Source organism: Rhinopithecus roxellana, chromosome 10, assembly GCF_007565055.1.
Source record: "Rhinopithecus roxellana isolate Shanxi Qingling chromosome 10, ASM756505v1, whole genome shotgun sequence".
NCBI lineage: Eukaryota > Metazoa > Chordata > Mammalia > Primates > Cercopithecidae > Rhinopithecus > Rhinopithecus roxellana.
In genome coordinates this window covers 54,635,692-54,652,630 of record NC_044558.1, presented here as the reverse complement: position 1 = coordinate 54,652,630, position 16,939 = coordinate 54,635,692, and the positions used below count along the sequence as shown (strand labels likewise).

General features: G+C 43.8%; 1 protein-coding gene across 9 annotated transcripts in view; it reads left to right on the top strand.

The window, feature by feature from the left end:
• Positions 1-16,939, top strand: part of RBMS2 (RNA binding motif single stranded interacting protein 2) — a 76,170-nt gene that overhangs the window by 24,103 nt on the left and 35,128 nt on the right. For 2 of the 9 annotated variants that reach the window (XM_030939083.1, XM_030939084.1), the window contains one exon: positions 15,211-15,353. The exons of the other annotated variants lie outside the window; for them this stretch is intronic. The gene's annotated coding sequence lies outside the window, so the exon portion shown is untranslated. The remainder of the gene's footprint in view (positions 1-15,210; positions 15,354-16,939) is intronic. 9 annotated transcript variants of the gene reach the window in all.

The window sequence follows — 16,939 nt, the reverse complement described above, 5'->3', positions numbered from 1 at the left end:
TAGGTGTTGTTAACTATCCCCATTTTATAGGTAAGGTCAAGCAACTTATCCAAAGTCACACAGCTAGTACAAGACAATGGTAGAGTTAAACCTAAATCTTGGTTGTGCTCGGTGGCTCATGCCTCTAATCCCAGCACTTTGGGAGGTCAAGGCAGGAGGATCACTTGAACCCAGATGTCAAGACCAGACTAGGTAACAGGCCAAGACTAAGTCTCTACAAAAATTTCAAATAGTATCCAGGTGTGGTAGCATGCGCCTGTAGTTGAGGCTACTCAGGAGGCTGAGGTAGGAAGTTTGCTTGAGCCCAGGAATTCGGGGCTACAGTGACCCATGATTGTGCCACTACACTCCAGCCTGGGCAGCAGAGTGAGACCTTGACTCAAAAAAGAAAAACCACACACCCCAAAAACCCCTAAGTCTCTGTGACTTTTGAGCCAGTGTTTTAACCATTTTCTGTTGATTAATGGGATTTATAGTCAAGAAAAATACTTTTTTAAAAAATTGAGTAAACATTGATTCCTTGCCTATTCAGTTGCTGAATGAACAGTGAAAAATTAAGTAGTTATATAAAGAGTGAATCTGATTTTTCCTCATTTGTAAAATAAAGACATTAATTAGGAATGGAATTGATTACTTTAACTCAAATTGAATTACTATTGAATTATTATTTTACAAATAATAGGATTTGCAAACTAATAGGGCTGTGCTCTAACCTTTACCCCATTATTTCAGTTACCAAAAATAACATTTGCATAGCTCTTAAAGATTGTTGGGGTTTGAGGGTTTCAATCTGAAGCATTCCTCTTACTTCAATCCAGTTGAGAAATACGAAAAAAGTTTGACAGATGGAAATACAGTAACACTCATTACAAATAAAACTAATATTCAAGAAGATAGCTTGTATTTGTGGGCTAGTAGATGTTCTAATACTGAATCCAGAATTTGACAGATTTATCCACCTAAATACAAGCAGTACTTGAAAACCAGACAAAAACCTATGGACTTCCTCATGTGGGCACTTACTCCTATAAAATTTGACCAGTTCAGAGTAGCAAAGCTGAGTGTGTACTCCCTGCAGCCAGCTGGATCTCAAAATAGGAAAGAAGGAGCTGTGTTTTTCTTCTAGTCACTAAGAAGGGAGGGGTGATATGCTAAAGACTTGGCTGTCTACATTGAAAGAAACATCTGGAGTAGGGAATAAGTGTTTTTCCCTGCTAAGATGATAACAATCCAGAGAGAAGCAAGAGTCAAAAAATAAAATAAACATAAAAAATTTTAGAAGATGATACAAGATTCTCTTGATTGGGTTCCATTTTCACTTATCAGATCAATGCTTAAATCTAGTAACTTTATTTTATTTTATTTTTTTGAGACAGAGTCTCGCACTGTTGCCTGGGCTAGAGTGCCGTGGCACAATCTCAGCTCACTGCAACTTCTGCCTCCCAGGTTCAAGCGATTCTCCTGCCTCAGCCTCCCTAGTAGCTGGGATTACAGGCATCCGCCACCACGCCCAGCTACTTTTTTGTATTTTTAGTAGAGGCAGGGTTTCACCATGTTGGCCAGGCTGGTCTCGAACTCCTGACCTTGTGATTTGCCCGCCTCGGCCTCCCAAAGTGCTGGGATTACAGGTGTGAGCCACCGTGCCCGGCCTAGTAGATTTTGTCTTTTGAGACAGGGTCTCATTCTGTCATCTTGGCTGGAGTACAGTCGCATGATCACCACTCACTGCAGCCTCAACCTCTGTGGACTCAGGTGATCCTCCCGCCTCAGCATCTAGAGTAGCTGGGACTACTTATGGGCACATGCCACCATGCCCGGCTAATTTTTGAATTTTCCTTTTTTTTTTTTGTTTTTTTGTAGAGACAAAGTTTTGCCATGTTGCCCAGACTAGTGTCGAACTCATGGGCTCAAGGGATCTTCCCACCTTGGCCTCCCAAAGTTCTGTGATTACAGGCATGAGCCACTGCACCTGACTCTAGTAGACTTTTTGATGATTGAGGTAAAATGATAAACTAAATCCCTTTACCTGTTTTTTGGTGTCATTTTAGACTACTGATTTGAACACATTTAAACTATGGGTTTAAAAAAAAAATTGGGACATATAGTTAATGAAAATCATTGACTGTCCCTGTGTTTCTTTTTCTTTCTTTTTTTTTTTTTTTCCTGTTTTTCTTGTTTTTTTTATTCGGGGTTTCACTCTGTTGCCTAGGCTGGAATGCAGTGGCCCAATCTTGGCTTACTGCAGCCTCAACCTCCCTGGCTCAAGTGATCCTCGCAGGGCAGCCTCCTGAGTAGCTAGGACTACAGGTGCACACCACTATGTCAGGCTAATTTTTAAACTTTTTCGTAGAGGCAGGGTCTCCCTGTGTTGCCCAGGATGGTCTCAAACTCCTGGGCTCAAGCAATCCTCCCATCTCCATCTCTTAAAGTGTTAGGATTATAGCTGTCAGCCACCATACCTGGCCTCTTTATTTATTTTTTTAACCATCCCATATTTCATTTCTTTTTATTATTTTTATTTATTTATTTATTTATTTATTTATTTATTGAGATGAAGTCTCACTCTGTCACCCAGGATGGAGTGCAATGGTACAATCTTAGCTTACTGCAACCTCCGTCTCCTGGGTTCAAGCAATTCTCCTGTCTCAGCCTCCAAATTTCTTTTTTAAGAAATTTTATATACAGACAGTATCTCACTGTGTTTCCCAAGCTGGTCTCAAACTCCTGGCCTCAATGATTCTCCTGCCTTGGTTTCTCTGTGTTGGGATTACAGGCATGAGCCACCACACCCAGCCCCATACTTCATTTCAAAGTGTCCATGAAGGCCGGGCACGGTGACTCACGCCTGTAATCTCAACACTTTGGGAGGCCGAGGCAGGTGGATTACCTGAGGTCAGGAGTTCAAGACCAGCCTGGCCAACATGCCTGGTGCATGCCACCACACCTGGCTAATTTTTGTATTTTTAGTAGAGACAGGGTTTCACCATGTTGGCTAGACTGGTCTTGAGCTCCTGACCTTGGGTGATCCGCCCACCTCAGCCTCCCAAAGTGCTGGGATTATAGGCGTGAGCCACCATACCCGCCCATAGAGTCACCTTTTTAAAACCAGCTATAGGCCAGGTGTGGTGGCTCATGCCTGTAATCCCAGCACTTTGGGAGGCCAAGGCAGGTGGATCACAAGGTCAAGAGTTCGAGACCAGCCTGACCAACATGGTGAAACCCCATCTCTACTAAAAATACAAAAATTAGCCAGGTGTGGTGTTGAACGCCTATAATCCCAGCTACTCAAGAGGCTGAGGCAGGAGAATCGCTTGAACCCGGGAGGTGGAGCTTGCAGTGAGCCAAGATCACACCACTGCACTGCAGCCTGGGCAACAGAGCGGGACTTCGTCTCAAAAAAAAACCCATCTATGCTGGACAGTTATGCGGCATGTATTCTCTGCCTCAGACTCTGTTTTAGAGATGGCTTTCTTGTTTTACATTGCTGTTTTTAGGAAGAGGAGTTGCAGGAAATATTTGTTTATTTCTCTTACATGATTTGAGCTTCAATAAAATATATTTATTTTGTGACTGACTTTTCTACCTGGAAATGAAGTAGAGTGATGCCACCTAGGCTGAATTCTGTGCCAGTTCATGGTAACTTCTGGTAACCTAACGTCTCAAGATAGTTTCAGTAGTTGGAATGTCTTCTTCTGTCTACCCATCCTCATCACATTTTGTTGTTGTTGTTGAGACAGGGTCTTGCTCTGTTGCCCAGGCTGTAGCACAGTAGTGCAATCATGGCTCAATGCATCCTCAGCCTCTCAAGTTCGATGATCTTCCCACCTGAGCCTCCTGAGTAGCTGGGACTACAGGCACATGCCACCATGCCCAACTAATTTTTAATTTTCTTTTTTTGGTAGAGATGGGATTTTGCCATGTTGCCCAAGCTGGTCTTGAACTCCTGGGCTCAAGCAATCCACCTGCCTCAGACTACCAAAGTGTTGAGATTATAGGCCTGAGGCACCACACCTGGCCCTCATCACATTTTTTTTTTGACTATATATTTTAATTTCAATAGTTTTGGGGGTACAGGTGGGTTTTGGTTACATGGATAAGTTCTTTAGTGGTGGTTTCTGAGATTTTAGTGCACCTGTCACCTGAGCAGTTTACACTGTACCCAATATGTAGTCTTTTATCCTTCACCCCCTTCCAGCCTTCCCTCCCAGTCCCCAAATTCTACATTATATTACTCTTGTGCCTTTGCGTCCTCATAGCTTAGCTCTCATTTGTAAGTGAGAACATATAATATGCAGTTTTCCATTCCTGAGTTACTTCATTTAGAATAATGGCCTATAGCTCCATCCAAGTTGCTGCAAATGACATCATTTTGTTCCTTTTTATGGCTGAGTAGTATTCCATGGTGTATATATACCACATTTTCTTTATCCACTTGTTGGTCGATGAGCACTTAGGTTGGTTCCATATCTTTGCAATTGCAAATTGTGCTGCTATAAACATGCACCTCATCACATTTTTATAACAGCTCTATTGAGATATAATTCACACATCATACAATTTAAAGTTCACACATCATACATTTAAAGTATACAATTCAGTGGTTCTTAGTTTATGCAGTTTTGCATCCACTACCATAGTCAATTTTAGAACATTTTATTATCCCCCAAAGGAAATCCTACCCACTTACCTATCACCACTTAATCCTCCCATTACTCCTCTCCCATTGCCCTAGGTAGTCACTAATTTACTTTCTGTCTCTATAGATTGCCCTACTCTGGACATTTTATATAGATGGAATCATGCAACATGTGGTCCTTTGTTACTGGCTTCTGTCTCTTTGTATAATGTTTTTAGGCTTACTTCACATTGTACCATGTATCAGTACTTTCTTCCCTTTTATGGCTGAATAAATATTTTATCATATGAATATATCACATTTTATTTATCCAGTTATCAGTTGATAAACATTTGTCTTGTTTCCACTTTGGGCTATTATGAATAGTGCTTCTGTGAAATTTGTGTACAGGTTTTGTGTAAGCATATGTTTTCTTCTCTTTTTCTTCTTTTCTTTTCTTTTTTTTTTTTTTTTTTTTGAGACAGGGTCTCACTCTGTTGCCCAAGCTGGAGTGCAGTGGCAGGATCTTGGCTCACCGCAATCTCTGCCTCCTGGGTTCAGGCAATTCTTGTACCTCAGTCTCCCAAGTAGTTGGGATTACAGGCATGCACCACCACACCCAGCTAATTTTTGTATTTTTTTTTTTTTTTTTTTTTTTTTTTTTTTTTTTTTTTGAGGCGGAGTCTCGCTCTGTCACCCGGACTGGAGTGCAGTGGCCGGATCTCAGCTCACTGCAAGCTCCGCCTCCCGGGTTTACGCCATTCTCCTGCCTCAGCCTCCCTAGTAGCTGGGACTACAGGCGCCCGCCACCTCGCCCAGCTAGTTTTTTTTGTATTTTTAGTAGAGACGGGGTTTCACCGTGTTAGCCAGGATGGTCTCGATCTCCTGACCTTGTGATCCTCCCGTCTCGGCCTCCCAAAGTGCTGGGATTACAGGCTTGAGCCACCGCGCCCGGCCTAATTTTTGTATTTTTAGTAGAGACAGAACTTCACCATGTTGGCCAGGCTGGTCTTAAACTCCTGGCCTCAAGTGATCCAACTGCCTCAGCCTCCCAAAGTGCTGGGATTACAGGCTTGAGCCACCGCACCTGGCCCTGTGTGGGCATGTTTTCAATTCTCTTGGGTGTATACCTAGCAGCGGAGTTGCTAGGTCACATGGTAACTCTATGCTTTAACCATTTGAGGAACTGCCCAACTGTCCTCCAAAGCAGCTGCATCGTTTTGCAATGCCATAAGTGGTACATGAGGTTTCCAATTTCTTTACACCCTTCAGAACTTGTTATCTGTCTTTTTTATTATAGCCATTCTATAGGTATGAAGTGATAGCTTGCTGTGATTTTGATTTGCATTTCCTTGATGACTCTCCATTAAAAGTTTATTATTCTGGGCTGGGTGCGGTGGCTCACACCTGTAATCCTAACACTTTGGGAGGCCGAGGTGGGTGCATCATTTGAGGTCAGGAGTTGAAAACCAGCCTGGCCAACATGGTGAAACCCCGTCTCTACTAAAAATATTTTTAAAATTAGACAGGCATGGTGGCAGGTGCCTGTAATCCCAGCTACTCAGGAGGCTGAGGCAGGAGAATTGCTTGAACCCGGGAGGCAGAGGTTGCAGAGCCAAGATCGCGCTGCTGCACTCCAGCCTGGGCAACGAGAGTGAAACTCCATCAGAAAAAACAAAAACAAAAAAAGTTTATTGTTCTGGCTGGGCATGGTGGCTCAGGCCTGTAATCCCAGCACTTTGGGAGGCCAAAGTAGGAGGATTGCTTGAGTCCAGGAGTTTGAGACCAGACTGGGCACATAATGAGTCCCTGTCTCTATTTTTCAAAAATAATAATTATTGTTCTGCTTATCCTTTCAAGGCCCAAGTGTCTTTTTTGAGAGGCTTCACCCTCAGGAATTAATTGTGTCTTCTTTCATATTCTTATACCATTAGTACAAATATTTTGTTCTGACTTTTCTTTTTTTTTTTTTTTTTTTTTTTTTTTTTTTTTTTTTTGAGACAGTTTCACTCTTGTTGCCCAGGCTGAAGTGCAAGGGCATGACCTCAGCTCACTGCAACCTCTCCCTCCCAGGGTCAAGTGATTCTCCTGCCTCAGCCTCCCAAGTGGCTGGGATCACAGGTGCGAGCCATGGCACCCAGCCCATTCTGCTCCTTTTCTAGATCGTAAGCTCCAGTTTGTGAACTTGTTAGTGACTCCTTGTGGATGTGCATTTAAATTTATTATGTACCTCCCTGTGGAGTGTGTTAATAAATAAATATATTATGAAATATTTCACTCATACGCCATTCATCTATGAGTCCCCACAGCATCAAGCAGTGTTTATATATAGTTGGTATTCAAATATTTGCTTGGCTGGATGTGGTGGCTCACACCTGTAATCCCAGAACTTTTGGAGGCCACCAAGGTGGGCAGATCACATGCGGTCAGGAGTTCGAGACCAGTCTGGCCAACGTGGTGAAACCCCATCTCTACTAAAAATATAAAAATTAGCCAGGCATGGTGGCACATGCCTGTAATCCCAGCTCCTTGGGAGGCTGCGGCAGGAGAATTGCCTGAACCCAGGAGGCAGAGGTTGCAGTGAGCTGAGATTGCACCACTGCACTCCAGCATGGGCAACAGAGCGAAACTCTGTCTCAAAAAACAAACCAACCAACAAATATCTGCTGAATGACTGAAATAGTGCAAAGGATCTCATGGGTAATTATTACGGGTTCTGTTACTTCTCAGAGAAAGTGAACTTTCTCTTATTGGGTGATACAATGACTTGGACCCCAGGAAATAATGTATTTTAGGCAAACGTTCAGATAAGTTATATGTCCTGGAGACCACTGGCTCCAGTAATATGTCTTGTGGATCATCCACATTCCGGTTGCATTAGCAATTTTGATGTTAGGCTGCTGGATTGTGTATCTATGAGACTTTTTAGGGATTTATTAACATGATACTCAATTAGAAAACCCTGTGTTTATTTCACTCATTTTAACAAATATCTGTGCCTATTATGTACCAGGAACTTAGCTAGGTATCAGATGTGGGGTCAGGTTTTCTCCTGCTCTGGCAGTTCACAGTTAAGGACCCAGGGTGAGGATGACTTTGATGGCAAATGAATGGATACAGGATTCATAAACTTTATGAAACTAGACTAAATGAGCACTTGATCGGAGAGCTTAATTTTCAGAAATACAACTTCTTTATTTGTTTTGTTTTCTGAGACAAAGTCTCACTCTGTCACCCAGGCTGGAATGATCTCGGCTCATTGCAACCTCTGATACCCAGGTTCAAGTGATTCTCGTGCCTCAGCCTCCCCAGTAGCTGGGATCACAGGTGCGCACCATCATGTCTAATTTTTTTATTTTTAGTAGAGACGGGGTTTCAGCATGCTGACCAGGCTGGTCTTGAACTCCTGGCCTTAAGCAATCCACCTGCCTCTGCCTCCCAAAGTGCTCAGATTACAGGCTCGAGCCACTGGGCTGGGCCAGAAATGCAGCTTCTTTAAAGACAATGTTTTACTTATACTAGATTATAATTACAAGTAGCTCATCTGATTGGATCATTCTCTTAAAAGATCTGATGGGCCGGGCGCGGTAGCTCACGCTTGTAATGCCAGCACTTTGGGAGGCAGGTGGATCACGAGGTCGGGAGATCGAGACCATCCTGGCTAACACGGTGAAACCCCGTCTCTACTGAAAATACAAAAAATTGGCCGGGCGTGGTGGCAGGCGCCTGTAGTCCCAGCTGCTTGGGAGGCTGAGGCAGGAGAATGGTGTGAACCCGGGAGGCGGAGTTTGCAGTGAGCCGAGATGGTGCCACTGCATTCCAGCCTGGGCGACAGAAAGAGACTCCATCTCAAAAAAAAAAAAAAAAAAAAAAAAAAAAAAGATCTGATGAAAACCTAGTGATTGGGAAGTAGGCATTGTGCCACCCTATCATTATAATCTCTTGAAAGAGAGCAAATGGAAGGACACTCTCTTTTCTCCTTGTTTCATGCGACTCAGTAAGACAGGAAACATGAAGTTTCTGCTATAGGAACAGGGGAATTCGATTTTTCTTTTTCTGGGTGAAAGATGAAGGGGTTATATATTTTTTTGTCCACATCCCACCAGCCTTTCCCCCAGATTAGTGAATGTTCTGGGGAAGGGAAGGATAGGACTGTATAATCACTCACACTAGTCTGAAATGGTTCTCAGGGGCCAAAAGTCTTATGTCAAGCCCTATGCTAGAAAATGAAGAGCCAGGCAGGGCGCGGTGGCTAACACCTATAATCCCACCACTTTGGGAGGCTGAGGCGGGCAGATCCACCTGAGGTCAGGAGTTCGAGACCAGCCTGACCAACACGGAGAAACCCCGTCTCTACTAAAAATACAAAATTAGTAAGACGTGGTGGTGCAAGCCTGTAATCCCAGTTACTCAGGAGGCTGAGGCAGGAGACTCACTTGAACCCAGGAGGCAGAGGTTGCAGTGAGCCAAGATCATGCCATTGCACTCCAGTCTGGGCAGCAAGAATGAAACTCCATCTCAAAAAAAAAAAAAAAAAAAAAAGGAAAAAAAAGAAGATGAAGAGCCAAATTTTTTCCTTAATTCTCCTGTACTGTGGTGGATTTCATAAACTGCAGCAGATTCTAAATCTTAAATCTCATTTGCTATTTATTGATATGTCTTAAATGTCATTTTCATGTGAGAATCAATGTCAGGGTTATTAGAGGACCTGAAGTGGCTGAATTGTCAGTTCTCCAGGTTTCTCTTAAGAAAGGGATAGACTAGACGAGGCGCAGTGCCTCATATCTGTAATGCCGGCCATTTTGGAGGCTGAGGTAGGCAGATTCCTTGAGCTCAGGAGTTTGAGACCACCCTGAGCAACATGGTGAAACCCTGTCTCTACAAAAAATACAAAAATTAGCCAGGTGTGATTGTGTGTGCCTGTACTCCCAGCTACTCAGGAGGCTGAGGTGGGAGGATCACTTGAGCCCAGGAGGTTGAGGCTACAATGAACTGTGATCGTGCCACTACATTTCAGCCTGCCTAGGTGACAGGTTGAGACCCTTTCTCAAAAAAAAAAGGCCAGGCACGGTGGCTTATGCCTGTAATTCCAGCGTTTTGGGAGGCCGAAGTAGGTGGATCACATGCGATCAGGAGTTTGACAGCAGCCTGGCCAACATGGTGAAACCCTGTCTCTACTAAAAATACAAAAATTAGCTGGGTGTGGTGCCACACATCTGTAATCCCACCTACTTAGGAGGCTGAGGTAGGAGAATCGCTTGAACCTGGGAGGCAGAGGTTGCGGTGAGCCGAGATCGTGCCATTGCACTCCAGCCTGGGTGACAGCAAGACTCCGTATCAAAAAAAAAAAACAAAAAAGGAAGGGAAAGGAAAGGCTGAAACAAGAGGATCACTTGAGGCCAGGAGTTCAAGACCAGCCTGAGCAACATAGCAAAAAATTTAGAAATTAGCCAGGTATGGTGGCGTGCACCTGTATTCCTAGCTACTTGGGGCACTGACGCAGGAGGATCACTTGAGCCCAAGAGTTTGAGGCTGCAGTGAGCTATGATTGCGCATCACTGCACTCTAGCCTGAGTGACAGAGCAAGACCCTGTCTCAAAAAAAAAAAAGAAAAAAAAGAAAAAAAAGGGGATAGATCTCTGCTCTAACATCCATCAGTTTGCTTTACTCCTTTGAATGGCATGCAGTTTTATTTGGTTCCTAGGAAAAGAAACACAGGTTTTTACTCATAACCTTGGTTTATGCTCATGAGGTGGAATGGCGGAAGTCATTTGAATTAGTGGCATTTAGAAGAGGACTCATAATTGTACTATGCCCCTCATGATTTCAAGATTTAAGCAGAGCCATCACATGTGACCTAAAATCTTAGATGTCTGGGATGATATTAGATTTGCTTTTAGAAGTAAGGAATGGTAGCATATCATCATGTAGCAAAGAAATATGTAAAGATATCCAGTAAAAGAGTATTCTAGGTATGAGTCTTCGTATGTAGTAGACTGGAAGTGAATAGGCAACATTAATGGGTTTATATAGAGAGAAATGACATGATCACATATACTTGAGAAGGCTAATGCTAGCTGCATTACTGAGGGTGGTTTGGAGGTGTAGGAGAACAGAGGCAGTCAGACAAGTTAAGAGATATTAGAAATAAGGGAATTCAGGAAAAGGGGCAGAAATTAATTTTAGACTTGCAGAATTTGAGATTACCTGCTTGATGGATATATGTTGAATGCTTTCAGAATAAACATGGGTTAATTCATTCACTTAGTAAACATTTGAGTACTTGAGGCCAGGCATGGTGGCTCACGCCTGTAATCCCAGCATTTTGGGAAGCCGAGGTGGGCAGATCATCTGAGGTCAGGAGTTCAAGACCAGCCTGGCCAACATGGCAAAACCCAGTCTCTACTAAAAATACAAAACTTACACAGGCATGGTGGCATGTGCCTGTAGTCCCAGGTACTTGGGAGGCTGAGGCAGGAGAACCGCTTGAACCTGGGAGGTAGAGGTTGCAGTGAGTCGAGATCGTGCCACTGCACGAAAAGCCTGGTAGTGTGATGACGAGTCTTGAAGTTTGATTTATTAACTGAAAGCTAATGTATTGCCTTAAAACCATAGGCATGTAAAGTAGGTAATGTTTTTAAAAAGTTCTAGTATTTCACTGATTTTTTTGTGTGAAATGCAGGAATTTCAGTTTTATTCCCTGGAGGTGGGAAGTAGTCTCAAGGCTGGGGCTTTGTTGACTTCAGATCTGCCAGTGAAACCTAGACAGGTACCCACTTGGTTACCAAGACAGAAAAGGAAACTTTGATTGATCATTCAAATTCAAAGCAGAATGCTAGGGAACAGCAGATTTAAGGTTAGTTGGATGACTGGAATCTAGCATATAAAGATGTGTGAAGACACCCATGTGAAAAGGACATTTCTATTTCCCAGAAGTGTCACTCCCTACTCAGAGTGAGCAGCCACACATAAAAGCAGAAGGAAAGCAAGAGAGGTAGGATAATTGAGACAGTAGACATAAAATCCTTAGCACAGGCCAGGTGTAGTGACTGACACCTGTAATCCCAACACTTTGGGAGGCAGAGTCAGGAGGATCCCTCAAGCCCAGGAGTACGAAACCAGCCTTGGCAACATAGCATGTCTCTACAAAATTAAAAAATGTAATGGCAAGCACCTGTAGTCCCAGCTACTCAGGAGGCTAAGGTGGGAGGATTGCTTAAGCCTGGGAGGTCAAGGCTGCAGTCAGTCACGATCATGCCACTGCACTGCAGCTTGGGTGACAGTACAAGACCCTGTCTCAAAAAATAAATAAAATACTTGGCACCATATACAAGTACCAAATATCGGGCCGGGCGCGGTGGCTCAAGCCTGTAATCCCAGCACTTTGGGAGGCCGAGACGGGCGGATCACGAGGTCAGGAGATCGAGACCATCCTGGCTAACACGGTGAAACCCCGTCTCTACTAAAAATACAAAAACTAGCCGGACGAAGTGGTGGGCGCCTGTAGTCCCAGCTACTCGGGAGGCTGAGGCAGGAGAATGGCGTAAACTCGGGAGGCGGAGCTTGCAGTGAGCTGAGATCCGGCCACTGCACTCCAGCCCCGGCGACAGAGTGAGACTCTGCCTCAAAAAAAAAAAAAAAAAAACAAGTACCAAATATCAGTAATAGTTATTCTTTTAAAATTAAGAGTCTTCGGCCAGGCACGGTGGCTCACGCCTATAATCCCAGCACTTTGGGAGGCCAAGGCGGGCGGATCACGAGGTCAGGAGATCAAGACCATCCTGGCTAACACGGTGAAACCCTGTCTCTACTAAAAATACAAAAAATTAGCCGGGCATGGTGGCGGGCGCCTGTAGTCCCAGCTACTTGGGAGGCTGAGGCAGGAGAATGGTGTGAACCCGGGAGGCAGAGCTTGCAGTGAGCCGAGATCATGCCACTGCACTCCAGCCTGGGCGACAGAGCGAGACTCTGTCTAAAAAAAAAAAAAAAAAATTAAGAGTCTTTTTTTTTTTTTTTTTTAAGACAGAGTCTTGCTTTATCCCCCAGGCTGGAGCGCAGTGGTGCAATCTCGGCTCACTGCAACCTCATCCTCCTGGGTTCAAGCGATATTCCTGTGTCAGCCTCCTGAGTAACTTGGATTACAGGTGCCTGGCTAATTTTTGTATTTTTAGCAGCGACGGGGTTTCACTATGTTGGCCAAGCTGGTTTCCAACTCCTGACCTCATGTGAGCTGCCCGCCTCGGCCTCCCAAAGTGCTGGGATTACAGGCGTGAGCCACTGCACCCTGCTAGGAGTCTTTTTTTTTTTTTTTTTTTTTTTTTTGAGACAGAGTATCACTCTGTGAAGCCATCCTCCTACCTTAGTCTCTTGAGTAGCTAGGACTGCAGCCATGCACCATCATGCCTGGCTAATTTTTGTATTTCTTTGTGTGTGTGTGTGTGTGACAAAGATCATTCTGTCGCCCAGGCTGGAGTGCAGTGGGGTGACCTCTACTCACTATAACCTCCACCTCCTGGGTTTAAGCAATTCTCCTGCCTCAGCTTCCCCAGTAGCTAGGATTATAGGCACACGCCACCAAGTTCGGCTAGTTTTTGTACTTTTAGTAGAGATGGGGTTTCACCATGTTAGCTAGGTTGGTCTCAAACTCTTGACCTCAGGTGATCTGCCCACCATGGCTTCCCAAAGTGCTAGGATTACAAGCATGAGCCACTGCACCCAGCCTAATTTTTGTATTTCTTTTAGTAGAGGTGAGGTTTTACCATGTTGCCCAGGCTGGTCTCAAACTCCTGGGCTCAAGCGATCCATCCACCTCGGCCTCCTAAAGTGCTGAGATTAAAAGTTTGAGCCACTCAAGCCTGTAATTCCAGGACTTTGGGAGGCCGAGATGGGCGGATCACGAGGTCAGGAGATCGAGACCATCCTAGCTAACACGGTGAAACCCCGTCTCTACTAAAAAAATACAAAAAACTAGCCAGGCGAAGTGGCGGGCGTAGTCCCAGCTACTCGGGAGGCTGAGGCAGGAGAATGGCGTAAACCCAGGAGGCGGAGCTTGTAGTGAACTGAGATCCGGCCACTGCACTCCAGCCTGGGCGACAGAGCGAGACTCTGTCTCAAAAAAAAAAAAAAGTTTGAGCCACTGCATCTGACCAAGAATCTCTAAAAATTGAGTCTTTTTTAAAAAAAGAATTCTTGTAATTTAATTTTTTTTTTTTTTTTTTTTGAGACGGAATCTCACTCTATCACCCAGGCTGGAGTATAGTGACACAATCTCGGTTCACTGCAACCTCCACCTCCTGGGTTCAAGCGATTCTCCTGCCCCAGCCTCCTGAGTAGCTGGGACTATAGGTGCATGCCACTATGCCTGGCTAATTTTTTTATTTTTAGTAGAGACAGGGTTTCAGCATGTTGGCCAGGCTGGTCTTGAACTCCTGTCCTCAAGTGATCTACCCACCTTGACCTCCCAAAATGCTGGGATTACACGCATGAGCCACTGCACCCGGCCAAATGTTTCTAAAATTAGAATGAAGGGCAAAATTCTCCTTCCTTTGCAGGTATAGATAATTCACCCATATTGAACTGTCATCTGTGTGCAGAGGCTTGATATTTCCCCTATCAGCTGTCAAGGATGCAGGAGAACTTGAGATGCCTTTGTGGAAAGCACATTTAAAGATATAGAGCTTTCTCTTCACAATAGCAAAGACATGGAATCAACCCAAATGCCCATCAATGATAGGCTGGATAAAGAAAATCTGGTACATATATACCATGGAATATACTATGTGGCCATAAAGAGGAACAAGATTATGTCCTTTGCATGGACATGGATGGAGCTGGAAACCATTATCCCTAGCTAACTAATACAGGAACAGAAAACCAAATATTGCATGTTCTTGCTTATAAATGGGAGCTGAACAATGAGAACACATGGACATAGGGAGGGGAACATCACACACTGGGGCCTGTTGTGTGGACAGGCGGGGGAAGAGCATCAAGACAAATAACTAATGCATGTGGGGCTTAGTACCTAAGTGATGGGTTGATGGGTGCAGCAAACCACCATGGCACGTGTTTCTCTATATAACAAACCTGCACATGTATGCCGGAACTTAAAATAAAATGTTTTAAATAAATAAAATAGTAATATGAACATTGGTAATAGTGGTACTAAACAGCTTAGTTTTTTCATGTAATAGTATATTTTTAGTATCCTTCCAGGAAAAGATGCATGGATGTGGCATATCATTTTTAATGATACTCTTTTTATGTATGCACTATAATTTATGTAACCAGTCTTCTCACTGATGAGTATATGCTCTTTCAGTATTTTACTATTATAAACGAATGATGCAATGAATATCCTTGTACATATATATTTGTGCACATATATAAGCATCCCTACAAGTGGAATTTCTGAATAAAAGGATATATACACTTGAAAAGATTTAGAGCTTTGAGGCAGGCAGCCAAGTACCTGGATACCTACTCAGTGAGCTGGCCCTGAATATCTTGAGGACTACCTTTCTCTGACTCAGAAAGTTACTTTTGTTTAAATTATATAGCAATTCCTTCTGTTTTGTTTTTCTTTAATTGTCTAGGACTGAGACTGAGATCTTTAAGGCATAATATTAAGAAGACTTTGGTACAAAATTAGCTGGGCGTGGTGGCGCATGCCTGTAATCCCAGCTACCCGAGAGGCTGAGGCAGGAGAATCACTTGAACCTAGGAGGTGGAGGTTGCGGTAAGCCAATATTGCGCCATTGTACTCCAGCCTGGGCAACAAGAGCAAAACTCCGTCTCAAAAAAAAAAAAAAAAAGAAGAAGAAGACGACCTTGAACAGGTATGGTGGCTCATACCTGTAATCTAAGCACTTTGGGAGGCTGAAGTGGGAGGATTGTTTGAGGCCAGGAGTTCAAGATCCACCTGGGTAATATCGCAAGACTCCACCTCTACGAATTTTTATTTTATTTTATTTTATTTTATTTTATTTTATTTTGAGACCAGGTCTCACTCTGTCACCCAAGCTGGAATGCAGTGACACGATCTCAGCTCCCTGCAACCTCCACCTCCTGGGTTCCAGTGATCCTCCCACCTCAGCCTCCTGAGTAGCTGGGATTACAGGTGCCCACCACCATGCCCAGCTAATTTTTGTATTTTTAGTAGAGACGGGGTCTCACCATGTTGCCAGGCTGGTCTCAACCTCCTGGCCTCAAACAATCCTCTCACTCAGTCTCCCAAATGTTGGGATTACAGGCATGAGCCACCACACCCAGCCAAAAATGTTTTTTAAAATTAGCCATGTGTGGTGGTATGAGCCTGTAGTCCTAGCTACTTGGGAGGCTGAGGCAGGAGGATCACTTGAGCCCAGGAGTTTGAGGTAACAGTGAGCATAATCATGCCACAGCACTCCAGCCTGGAAGACAGAGCTAGACTCTGTGTCTTAAAAAAAAAAGAAAAAAAAAAAAGAGGAAGAGAGAGAGGGAGTGAGAAATACCTCAATTCCCTATAAATTGGTGGTGTGGTATTTAAAGAATAGACAGGGTAGTCACAGTGGCTCACTCAGACCTGTAATCCCAGCATTTTGGGAGGCCAAGGCTGGAAGACTGCTTAAGCCCAGGAGTTCAAGACAAGCCTGGGCAACATAGCGAGACCTGAAAAATGATAAATAAAGGATAGAGAATTATGCTGTAAGATACCCTATAAAAATATCTGGGGATCATAGGATCTAAAGTATTTAATGTAAAAGTATGTCACTGTAATCTCCTCTTATATTAAACATTACTTTGTTTTTTAGCTTTTTTATTTTTTGAGACAGAGTCTCACTCTGTCGCCCAGGCTGGAGTGCAGTGGCATGATCTTGACTCACTGCATCCTCTGCCTCCTGAGTTCAAGCGATTCTCCTGCCTCAGCCTCTGGAGTAGCTGGGATTACAAGCATGCACCACCACACCCAGCTAATTTTTGTATTTTTAGTAGAGACGGGGTTTCACAGTGTTGGCCCGGATGGTCTTGAATTCCTGACCTCAGGTGATCCACCCATCTCAGCCTCCCAAAGTGCTGGGATTACGAGTGTAAGCCACCTCACCTGGCCTGTCTTTTAGCTTTTAAGCAGCTGCTGAGAACTAATACTAACCACATTCCGGACTATATTTAAGGCCAAAATAACATGAAAGAAGTATAGAGGTAAAACTGCTCCCTTGGTAGTTCACTTTATCAGTGATCGAACAGAGCTGAGAAGGCAGCTTATTCATGATGATGATATTAGCTGACAATATTAACTGATGATATTATTTATTCATCAATAAATATTTAATGTCTGCCATGTGC